Source organism: Triticum urartu, chromosome 3A (genome assembly GCF_056163025.1).
Source record: "Triticum urartu cultivar PI428250 chromosome 3A, HENAU_Tu73, whole genome shotgun sequence".
Lineage (NCBI taxonomy): Eukaryota > Viridiplantae > Streptophyta > Magnoliopsida > Poales > Poaceae > Triticum > Triticum urartu.
Window position 1 is genome coordinate 152,095,796 of NC_141875.1, and position 9,928 is coordinate 152,105,723.

The following is a 9,928-nucleotide window of genomic DNA, read 5'->3' on the forward strand; positions in this document are numbered from 1 at the left end:
GGGAAGCCCATGATGTGTATGGGTGACCTTAATGACATTTTGTATGAAACGGATGGTTGTAATGGTAGTATTAATTATTATCGTTTGTCTGCTTTTTGTTTTCTTGTTAAAAATTGTGGTTTTTTTGATATTGGTTTCAGTGGTCCTGCGTACACTTGGCGTAACAAACAACATACAGCTAATCCTATTTATAGACGCCTAGATCGATGCCTGGTTAACTCTGAGTGCTGTATGCATTATCCTAATACTAAAGTGCTTAATCTTCCTATTATTCTCAGTGATCATGCTCCCATTCTTGTCTCCACTGATGGTAATTTTGTTAAGCCTAAGCAAACATTTAAATTTGAAAATTGGTGGTTACTTGAGAAAGATTTTAGCAACTTTGCTAAATCTGCCTGGAATAATTGTACATCTCACTCCTTTGCAACAAAGTCTTTTTCTTTGGCAGGTTCGTTGAAAAAGTGGTGCAAGAAGAAAAAGCCTCTTCAGTAAGAACTTTTGGAACTTGAATCAAGTATCAATCAGATACAGCAGCTTCCTTTGCAGCAGCAAAATCATACTTTGGAAGGTTCTCTCACTCTTAGGTATGAGCAAACTCTTTCCAAACTTAATCAGTTTTACAAACAAAGAAGTAAAAAGGGTTGGGCCACGGCTGGTGATCGCAATACTAAATTTTTTCATCAGGCCGTGATCAAAAGAAGAAAAAGGAATACTGTTTGTTCTGTTAAGGATGAGAATGATGTGATTCATTTTAAGCCTAGTGCTATCACTAATACTTTTGTCAACTATTTTAGGTACATCTTCTCCTCGCCTAACAATGACATTGGAAGACCTTTTCTCAATACTCACTTGCCTGTCAACTCTTTGGATCCTACTTATTTTCTTCTTGATAAAAATGAACTTTTGCAGATTCTTAAAGAAATGAAGTTGAATGCTTCTCCAGGTCCAGATGGTTTTAATGTGGAATTTTATTTGGCTGCTTGGGATTGGATAGGGGAGGAGGTCACTCAACTTGTGATTAACTTTTATCAAACTGGTATTTTACCTCCCCACATTAATGATACTAATATTGCTCTAATCCCAAAGAAGTTAGTTCCTCAGGTTCCTATGGATTATCGTCCCATTAGCCTTTGTAATGTTGTCTATAAAATCATTGCAAAATCGCTAGCTAATAGAATTAAGCCACATCTTCCGGACTATATTGATCCTGCTCAGCAAGCCTTTATTGAGGGTAGAAGAATTAGTGACAACATTATTATTGCTCAAGAGATTACTCACTCTTTCTCTCTTACTTCATGGAATCATCATGCTTTCATGCTAAAAATAGATCTGGCTAAAGCTTTTGATCGTTTAGAGTGGAACTTCATTGTGTCTGCGCTTGCACGTAAAGGGTTGCATCGTCATTTCATTAATTTGGTGTATTCGTGCATTTCTTCTCCTACTTTCTCTGTGCTTGTTAATGGGCAGCCTTCACATAAATTTAGAAGTTTCAGAGGCATTCGTCAAGGCTGTCCCATGTCGCCTTATTTGTTTGTTATTGCTATCAATGAATTGTCTATTGCTCTCAATGAAGCTCTTGCTGCTCAAAATCTTCAAGGAATTTCGCTTGGACCAAATTGCCCTTCTATTCATTCTCTGTTGTTTGCAGATGATTTGTTGGTTTGTGGGAAAGCCACTATTCAGGAAGCCACTGCTATGGCTCAGCTCATTCACCACTTTTGTTCTATTTCAGGTCAAACTCCAAACTGGGCTAAATCTGCCATTCTCTTTAGTTCTCGAGTTAGTCAACCTACTAGACAGGAGATTAAGCAAGTTTTTCCTGTTTCCTCCATGGATACCAATTTCACTCATCTTGGTCATCCGCTTATTCTTCCTGCTAAAAATAGAACTGCCGCCTATAACTTTGTTCTTGATAAATTTATGAATAAATTGCCTGCTTACAAAGCCAATATGCTTTCTCATGCTGCGAGGCTTGAATTAATTCGCTCTGTTTTCTCTGCTATTCCTGTTTATTATATGGCTAACATCCTGTTCACAAAGAAGTTTATTGCAAAGCTCACTGCTGTCATTAGAAATTTCTGGTGGACAGGTGTTAGGGAGAATGATTCTTCAAGGAGTCTTTGTATTCGTGCATGGAAAGACATATGCAATTCTAAAAAAGAAGGTGGACTGGGCATAAGAAATTTGAAGGCAATCAATGAGAGTCTTGTTCTTGCAGCTGCTTGGAGAATTGCTAAATCCCCTTTTTCTCAGCTATATTTAGTTCTTAAGGCTAAATATTTTCATGACTCCTCCATCTGGGTTGCTCATTCTTCTGCTCCTAAATCTGCTTTTTGGGCTTCGGTTTTAAAAATGATCCCTAAATTGAAAGCTCATTCTTTTTACCAATTAACTCAAGGTAATATCTCTATTTGGAGCACACCTTGGTGCTCCCTTTGGACTTCCATTCATGAACATCTCATTATTCAAGAACCGGGCTTTAGATATCCTTCTTTAGTTAAGGATCTTTGGCTCCCTGGACAAAAAATTTGGAATAATGAGCTTGTTCATTTACTTTTCCAGCAACCTATGGCCTCAATTATTGTCCAAACTGATATTATCAATGATGATGGTCCAGACTTGCTTTGTTGGGATCTCACTCCGAATGGCATTTGTTCCTCCAAATCTGCTTATAAGCTTTGTTTGCAGGACATTCATGCAGTTCCCAGAAATGCTCCTTCTGTTCTTTCTTTGGATTTGAAGAATCTTCTCAAAATGGTTTGGAAACAAAAACAGGTTTTGCCTAGGGTACAAACTTTTGCGTGGAGTCTTCTTAGAAGGGCATTGCCTACAGGTTTGCGAGCTAGTTGATTCTCTGTTCATATATCTAAAAACTGTTGTAGGTGTGGCCATCAGGAGGATGAACCCATTTATTTTTTCTTTGTCCCTTTGCTCGTGCTGCTTGGTTTGACTATCCTTGGTTTATTAGGTCTGATGTTTTAATCCAAGGTCATACTTCCATGCATTCTATCATTATTGCCTTGCTTCAAATGGGACATCCTAATGGTTCTATCTCTAACATTCTTAATTTCTTATGGTGTCTTTGGAAGGCTAGAAATGATTTTCTTTTTGACAGGAAAAACGCTCTACCTCATCATGTGCACATTGCTACTATGGCCTTGTCCTCTGATTCTTATAAGGACTTGCCTCATTTCTCTAAGATGCAGGTGATGCCAAAAGTTCTTTGTCCTCCTGATCATCTTCCTACGCAGGGTCGAACTCTTAAATCGGATTTGCTCATTACGGGGACCAAAATATTTTCTGACGCTACTTTCAGAAGTTCAAAAGTTCCTGGTCTATTACAGGGAGCAGTTGCTACTGGAATAGGGGTCTATCTTGTTTTGCCTCAAGATCGTTTTGAAATCAATGTGCAAATTCAAGCATCAGCTCCTCCCACTACTTCTCCTCTACATGCAGAAGCTCTGGCTCTTTCTTTTGCAGCTCAAGTGGCTAATAAGCTCAATATTCTTCAGCCAACCTTTCTCATGGATTGCCTCTCTTTATCTTCGGTGGCTACTATCGGCAAGATTGTGGAATCTACCACCCCTTGGAGCATCAGGAAGCCTTTGGCTGATTTGTTCAAGCATGCTAATAGCTTGCAACCTCGAGTGTTTCACATTTCTAGGGAAATTAATGGCATAGCACACAATGTAGCTCATCAGGTTCTTCATTCTAAGGTTGAACCTCAAGTTTGTTGCTTCGCTTCAGCTCATAGACATAGTTCCTGTCATGTGGTGTCTCTTCTCTCAAATTTTCAGGTTCAGGAGTTTGTAATTCACGCTGTACACTGTTTCTGAGCTGAAATGAATTTGGCGCTTCGAGCGCCTTTTCTTGTTCAAAAAAAAAGAACGCCCGGTCCAGCCTCTGCTTCGTCTCCACCATACCCCCCTATCGCTCGCGTTGACCACACACTCGCTCGGCCTGCCTCCAAGCCGCCCCCTTGGGCTAGATCCACCGCAGCCTGCCTGCTCTCCTGCGGGCCGCCTCACCACCGACCGGGCCGAAGCCCATGGGTGCCGCAGCGCCCCCTCTGTTGGCCCAGCCTATCTGGTTTCAGCCCATAGCTGTTTTTTCCTATGCGCTGCGAATTTGTCTGTTAACTTAGAAAGCAGTTTTTATAGAAAAGCCCTCATACTTCATGCATTTAATAACTCCACAACCATGCATCACATGTAAAAACTTTAAATATGTAAAATGCTTAGAATTTCATCTAGTTTCACAATATGCCACTTTCATCTATGTTAAAAATGTTGTTTGCTTTTATTTTGCTTAATTACTTGTTAAAATGCTTTATTTCATAACTAAATAACCGTAGCTCTGAATCTAATAAACTTTATATGTATTTAGGGTGGAAAATGCATAGATTAACATGGTGGCCTTACTTTGCATGTTTAACAACTCTAAAATTGTGTTTAGGGAAGAACAATACCAAATTCAAAATATGCATATGAGCATTTTTCGGAATTGTTGTTTGTTATTCCGGCCTCATTTAAACTTGCCTAAATAAATAGTTTAATTATGCTTCACCTCTTGCCATGTTTAACAACATTTAATATTGTTGAGTAGCTTAAACGAGAGCAAATTAAATAATTGAATGTGGTGTTTTGTCAATATGCAACTCGTTGCATATTGAGCTCCACTTAATTTGTAGTGTTGTTTGTTGCACTTTGCCATGCCATGAAACATTAAACCTTACATGCATCATACTTGATTGTGCATCATGCCATGTTTATGTGATGGTAGTTTACCATGTTGTTTGCTTCTTTCCGGTGTTGCTTCATCTTGATAGTTCCTGGTTTCGTTGCGATTGTGAGGATCCGTTTGACTACGGTGTTCGACTACTTCATGGACTCGTTCTTCTTCCTAGAGGGATTTCAGGCAAGATGACCGTCACCTTGGATCTCACTACTATATTTGCTATGCTAATTGTGTCGATGCTATCGCTATGTCGCGCTACCTACAACTTGTTTATCAAGCCTTCCAAATTGCCATGATAGCATCTAACCTTTTTCACCCATCCTAGCAAACCGTTGTTTGGCTATGTTACCGCTTTGCTCAGCCTCTCTTATAACGTTGCTAGATGCAGGTGCAATTGCAGGTTGTTCCATGTTGGGACATGGATATCATGGGATATCACAATATCTCTTATTTAATTAATGTATCTATATACTTGGTAAAGGGTGGAAGGCTCGGCCTTATGCCTGGTGTTTTGTTCCACTCTTGCCGCCCTAGTTTCCGTCATACCGGTGTTATGTTCCTTGATTTTGCGTCCCTAACACGATGAGGGGTATAGGACCCTCTTGACTTTTCGCTTTGAATAAAACTCTTCCAGTAAGGCCCAACATTGGTTTACCATTTGCCTAATAACAACTAAAAAACTTGCATAGGGACCGGCTAGCACCCGCAGACTTTTAATCAACTCCCGGGCCAGTGCTCCTCATGAGTGTTGGTCCAAACCGAGCAGACTGCGGGGCCGCCTCGGGGAAACCCGAGGTATTTGGTATATACATGTAGGCTGACCCATCCTGTGTACCCTGAGAACGAGATCGCGCAACTCCTATCGGGCTAGGTCGGTGCATCGGGATGTCTTGCTGGACTAGTTTTACCATTGTCGAAATGTCTTGTGCACCAGGATTCTGAGTCTGATCGGGTGTCCCGCGATGGAGGATTGTCTCCGCGGATCATGAGCTTGTCATGGGCTAAGTTGGGACACCCCTACAGGGTTTAAACTTGCGAGAGCCGTGCCCACGGTTATGTGGCATTGGGAATTCGTTAATATCCGGTTGTAGTAGACTTGAAGTAAACTCAACTAAAATACGCCAATCGCGTTGCGTAAACGTGATGGTCTCTTTTCGGGGAAGTTTGAGAAGAGAACACGGTTGAGTTATGTTTGAACGTAAGTAGTTCAGGATCACTTATTGATCATTACTAGTTTGCGACCGTTTGCATAGTTTCTCATCTTACTCTTGTACTTGTAAGTTAGCGACCATGCAATGCTTAGTCGCTGCTGCAACCTCACCACTTTACCCCTTCCTTATCCATTAAGCTTTGCTAGTCTTGACACCCATGGTAATGGGATTGCTGAGTCCTCGTGGCTCACAGATTACTACAACAACAGTTGCAGGTGCAGGTAATGCGAAGCTCTGACGTGAGAGCGATGCTTGATTGATTTTGGAGTTCTTCTTCTTCGATCAAGGGATAGGTTCCGGGTCGGGGAGCCTGGGATTAGCAAGGTGGATGTCGTTCTTATTTTTTGTTTGATTTCATCCATAGTCGGTTCCTGCTCTTCTGTATGATGGTTGCCATGTATTGATGTATTGTTGTATGAATGATGTTACTTGTGGCGAGTGTAAGCCTTTATCTTGTATTCTCATCTATTCAGTACATGGTATGTTGTAATGATATCCACCTTGCTCTGCGCTCGAAATGCGGTTGTGCCCCAATCATGAGTTCATCACGTGATTGGGATAGAATCGCATCTTGGGCGCTACACATATTTTTAGTAGGCCACATTATAATAATGCACACATCAAATTACAGCATGCATGACATCTCTCAAAAGAATTGCAGAGATAGCACAAAGGGGTTTACAAGGAGGCAATATTGGATTAGAATCACTTCTACATTACAAAGATGATCTCACTTGTTTTTATGTTTTCATGCATGTCAGGTATTGAACATTATCAAAATGAATATGAGAATGGGCGCACAAGAGGAATATTGCGGAACCATGCACTGGCTAACAAACTTGGCATGGTGGAGGATGGCCTATCTTATTCACCCATCAAGGTGCTTGCTCTAACATGGCAAGGTTGTATTGGTCGCACATATTTTGCATCTGACCTCTTGCATTACTTCTACTTTGTTACACCATGTGCTTAGTTTAAGCTTCATATATGAGTATATGTCATACCTATCCATTTTCTGTACCTATTCCATGTGTCGTCATACTATGTTTTTCCATTCAAATGTTGTTCTTTCGTAATAGATGTCCAAAAGGAAGAGGGTGAGTGCAGATCCTCAAGGAGTACAAACTAGGTGTTTGGAAAAGGTAGTGATACCTGTTAAATCAGATAGATCAGCAGCCACAGAAAACATAGGCCCAACTGTACCACACTTTACCCCTACTCCACTGGCCAAACCCCTATTAGAACTACTGAGAGCCCAGCGTCAGGTACTGTCTATGATATCAATTCAAAATTTGAACTCCTAAATTTCTGCATGTGCCTTACCTTCTCTCTTGTATGAAAACTAAGTTCACATGAATCTCCTTGCTTAAAGGATCATAGGATTTCACAACAATACTGGGCTCTGCATTGCTCTTGTCAGTACCTCTTGCCCTTTGTCAGCATACTTACACTCATTGCTGTTTGATTATGTAGCATCATTGTGAATTTTCACTTCTTTATCCTCCCTTTGCTTGAAATTATAAGATCTATATTTACTCAATGGTTATGAAGTTTTGGATTGCTCATGTAAGTACATGTTGTCATGTACTCGCTCTGTATCGAATTAATTGTTGATCAAATGGATGTATTTAGAACTTAATAGTGCTAGATACATCCATTTGAGCGACAAGTAATAACGGACGGTGGTGGTATTACTGTACTTGCATCGCGAGATAGTTGATTGTCTAGCACTACTCTGCATCTTATCTGCACTGTCCTCCACTTTCTCCAAATTATCGTATCTACATTTACTCTTACCAATATGTTGAATAAAGCCAATGCCACTACACACATTGATGTATGCATTCCTCTTGTTAGTACATTTTCCCTTGTAACCCTGTACTTAATTAATTGCTATTTGATTATGTATCATCAGTCTGCACCTGAGCTTCATTATCCTCTATTTCTTCCAATATTATTTGATATATATTTACTCTCTCCAAAATGTAGAATAATGGCAACGCTTATAAAGAATTTTCTTTGGGGAATTTATTGAATTATCCTTCCATCAACATGGATAAGGGCTTTGTCCATCCCATGTTAACATGTAATGTAAGTTCATCCTTCTCAAGCCTTCCAACTTTGTTCTAGTATAGATTTGGATAGGCATCATTTCCTCCACTGCTGTTTACTTTGCTGTTTACATCTGATTGGATGTTTGCAACAACTACCTGTTTTAAATTGTAGTTGTAAAAACATGTTCCTTATTCAAAACAGATCCATTTATTTGCTTATATAATTGTGAAACCTGTTACGTGTCTCCTTGTTTCTCTTTCAGAGTCGTATCTCTTATGTCAGGCAGAACTTTAGGAAAGATAGTGAGCCAAACCATATTGAGGATAGCGAGATGACCCCAAGGTCCTGTCTTGATGAAGACGGTGAGTTGAAGCTACTCACCAGCAGGTGCGAGACAACCTCTGTGCAGTCGCTCCCTCAATTAGTTCGACTTCTTCAGTCTCAACTTAAAGCGGAAAGGCTTGCTTCAGCTCAACTCCGACTTGAAGTCAAAGATGCAATGAAGATGTTAGAGGACTGCCTTGCACACTATGGTGCCATACAGCTAGGGATGGAGCATCTATCGTTGACACAACTGAGGTCTCATCAGCTTGTTCGACTGCTTGTGGGGCCCGTCTTGGACAGGCCTAGTTCCTTCTGAAGTGCTCTCGGTTTTGTATATTCTTGTGTCGGCGCATTTATATGCACTGGTGGGGACCTTTGATGCCCATTGTATGTAATCCGCGGTCACGTTGCACTTTATTATCACCGGTAGCGAACTTTGATTCCTAGTGGATGTGATATGCCGTAATTTTTTTATTGTATAGTCTAGGTTTATTCTTTGTTCAGTGGATCTCAGTGTTGTCGGTCTTCAGGCCGTCCCGTTACTCATATGGGCCAAAATGTGGGCCTATAATCATCTTGGGCCATTAGCAGGTCTAAACCTATAGTAGTTTCCTGCCTTTAACAGGCCGAGTAAAGTTCTAGCCAGCTGGGCTAGAGAATACCATGGGCTTTTAACGGGCTAAAACCTAGATTGGGCTAGCGTTGAGCCAAAAAATTCACGGGCCAATATAGTCCGAAACTGCCTAAGGCCCATGTTTGGCCCAAATAGGACGAGCTGTTAACATGCCAAAATATATCTCGGGCCTGTTTGGCCCAATAAAGTTATGGGCTTTAAGCAGGCCAGTATCTACGTGGGCCTGATAACCCACAAGTATAGGGGATCGCAACAGTTTTCGAGGGTAGAGTATTCAACCCAAATTTATTGATTCGACACAAGGGGAGCCAAAGAATATTCTCAAGTATTAGCAGCTGAGTTGTCAATTCAACCACACCTGGAAACTTAATATCTGCAGCAAAGTATTTAGTAGCAAAGTAATATGATAGTGGTGGTAACAGTGGCAAAAGTAACACAAGCAGTTTTGGTTTTCTAGTGATTGTAACAGTAGCAACGGAAAAGTAAATGAGCGAAGAACAATATATGAAAAGCTCTTAGGCATTGGATCGGTGATGGATAATTATGTCGGATGCGATCAATCATGCAACAGTTATAACATAGGGTGACACGGAACTAGCTCTAGTTCATCGATGTAATGTAGGCATGTATTCCGAATATAGTCATACGTGCTTATGGAAAAGAACTTGCATGACATATTTTATCCTACCCTCCCGTGGCAGCGGGGTCCTATTGGAAACTAAGGGATATTAAGGCCTCCTTTTAATAGAGTACCCGACCAAAGTATTAACACTTAGTGAATACATGAACTCCTCAAACTACGGTCATCACCGGTAAGTATCCCGATTATTGTCACTTCAGGGTTAACGGATCATAACACATAATAGGTGACTATAGACTTGCAAGATAGGATCAAGAACTCACATATATTCATGAAAACATAATAGGTTCAGATCTGAAATCATGGCACTCGGGCCCTAGTGACAAG

At 40.6% G+C, this 9,928-nt stretch overlaps 1 pseudogene across 1 annotated transcript; it reads left to right on the forward strand.

The window, feature by feature from the left end:
- Positions 1-247: 247 nt before the first annotated feature.
- LOC147979005 (uncharacterized) lies at positions 248-3,852 on the forward strand (annotated as a pseudogene). Its single transcript, XR_015618446.1, has 2 exons — positions 248-584; positions 910-3,852. The product of XR_015618446.1 is annotated as an uncharacterized LOC147979005 (transcript).
- Positions 3,853-9,928: the final 6,076 nt, after the last annotated feature.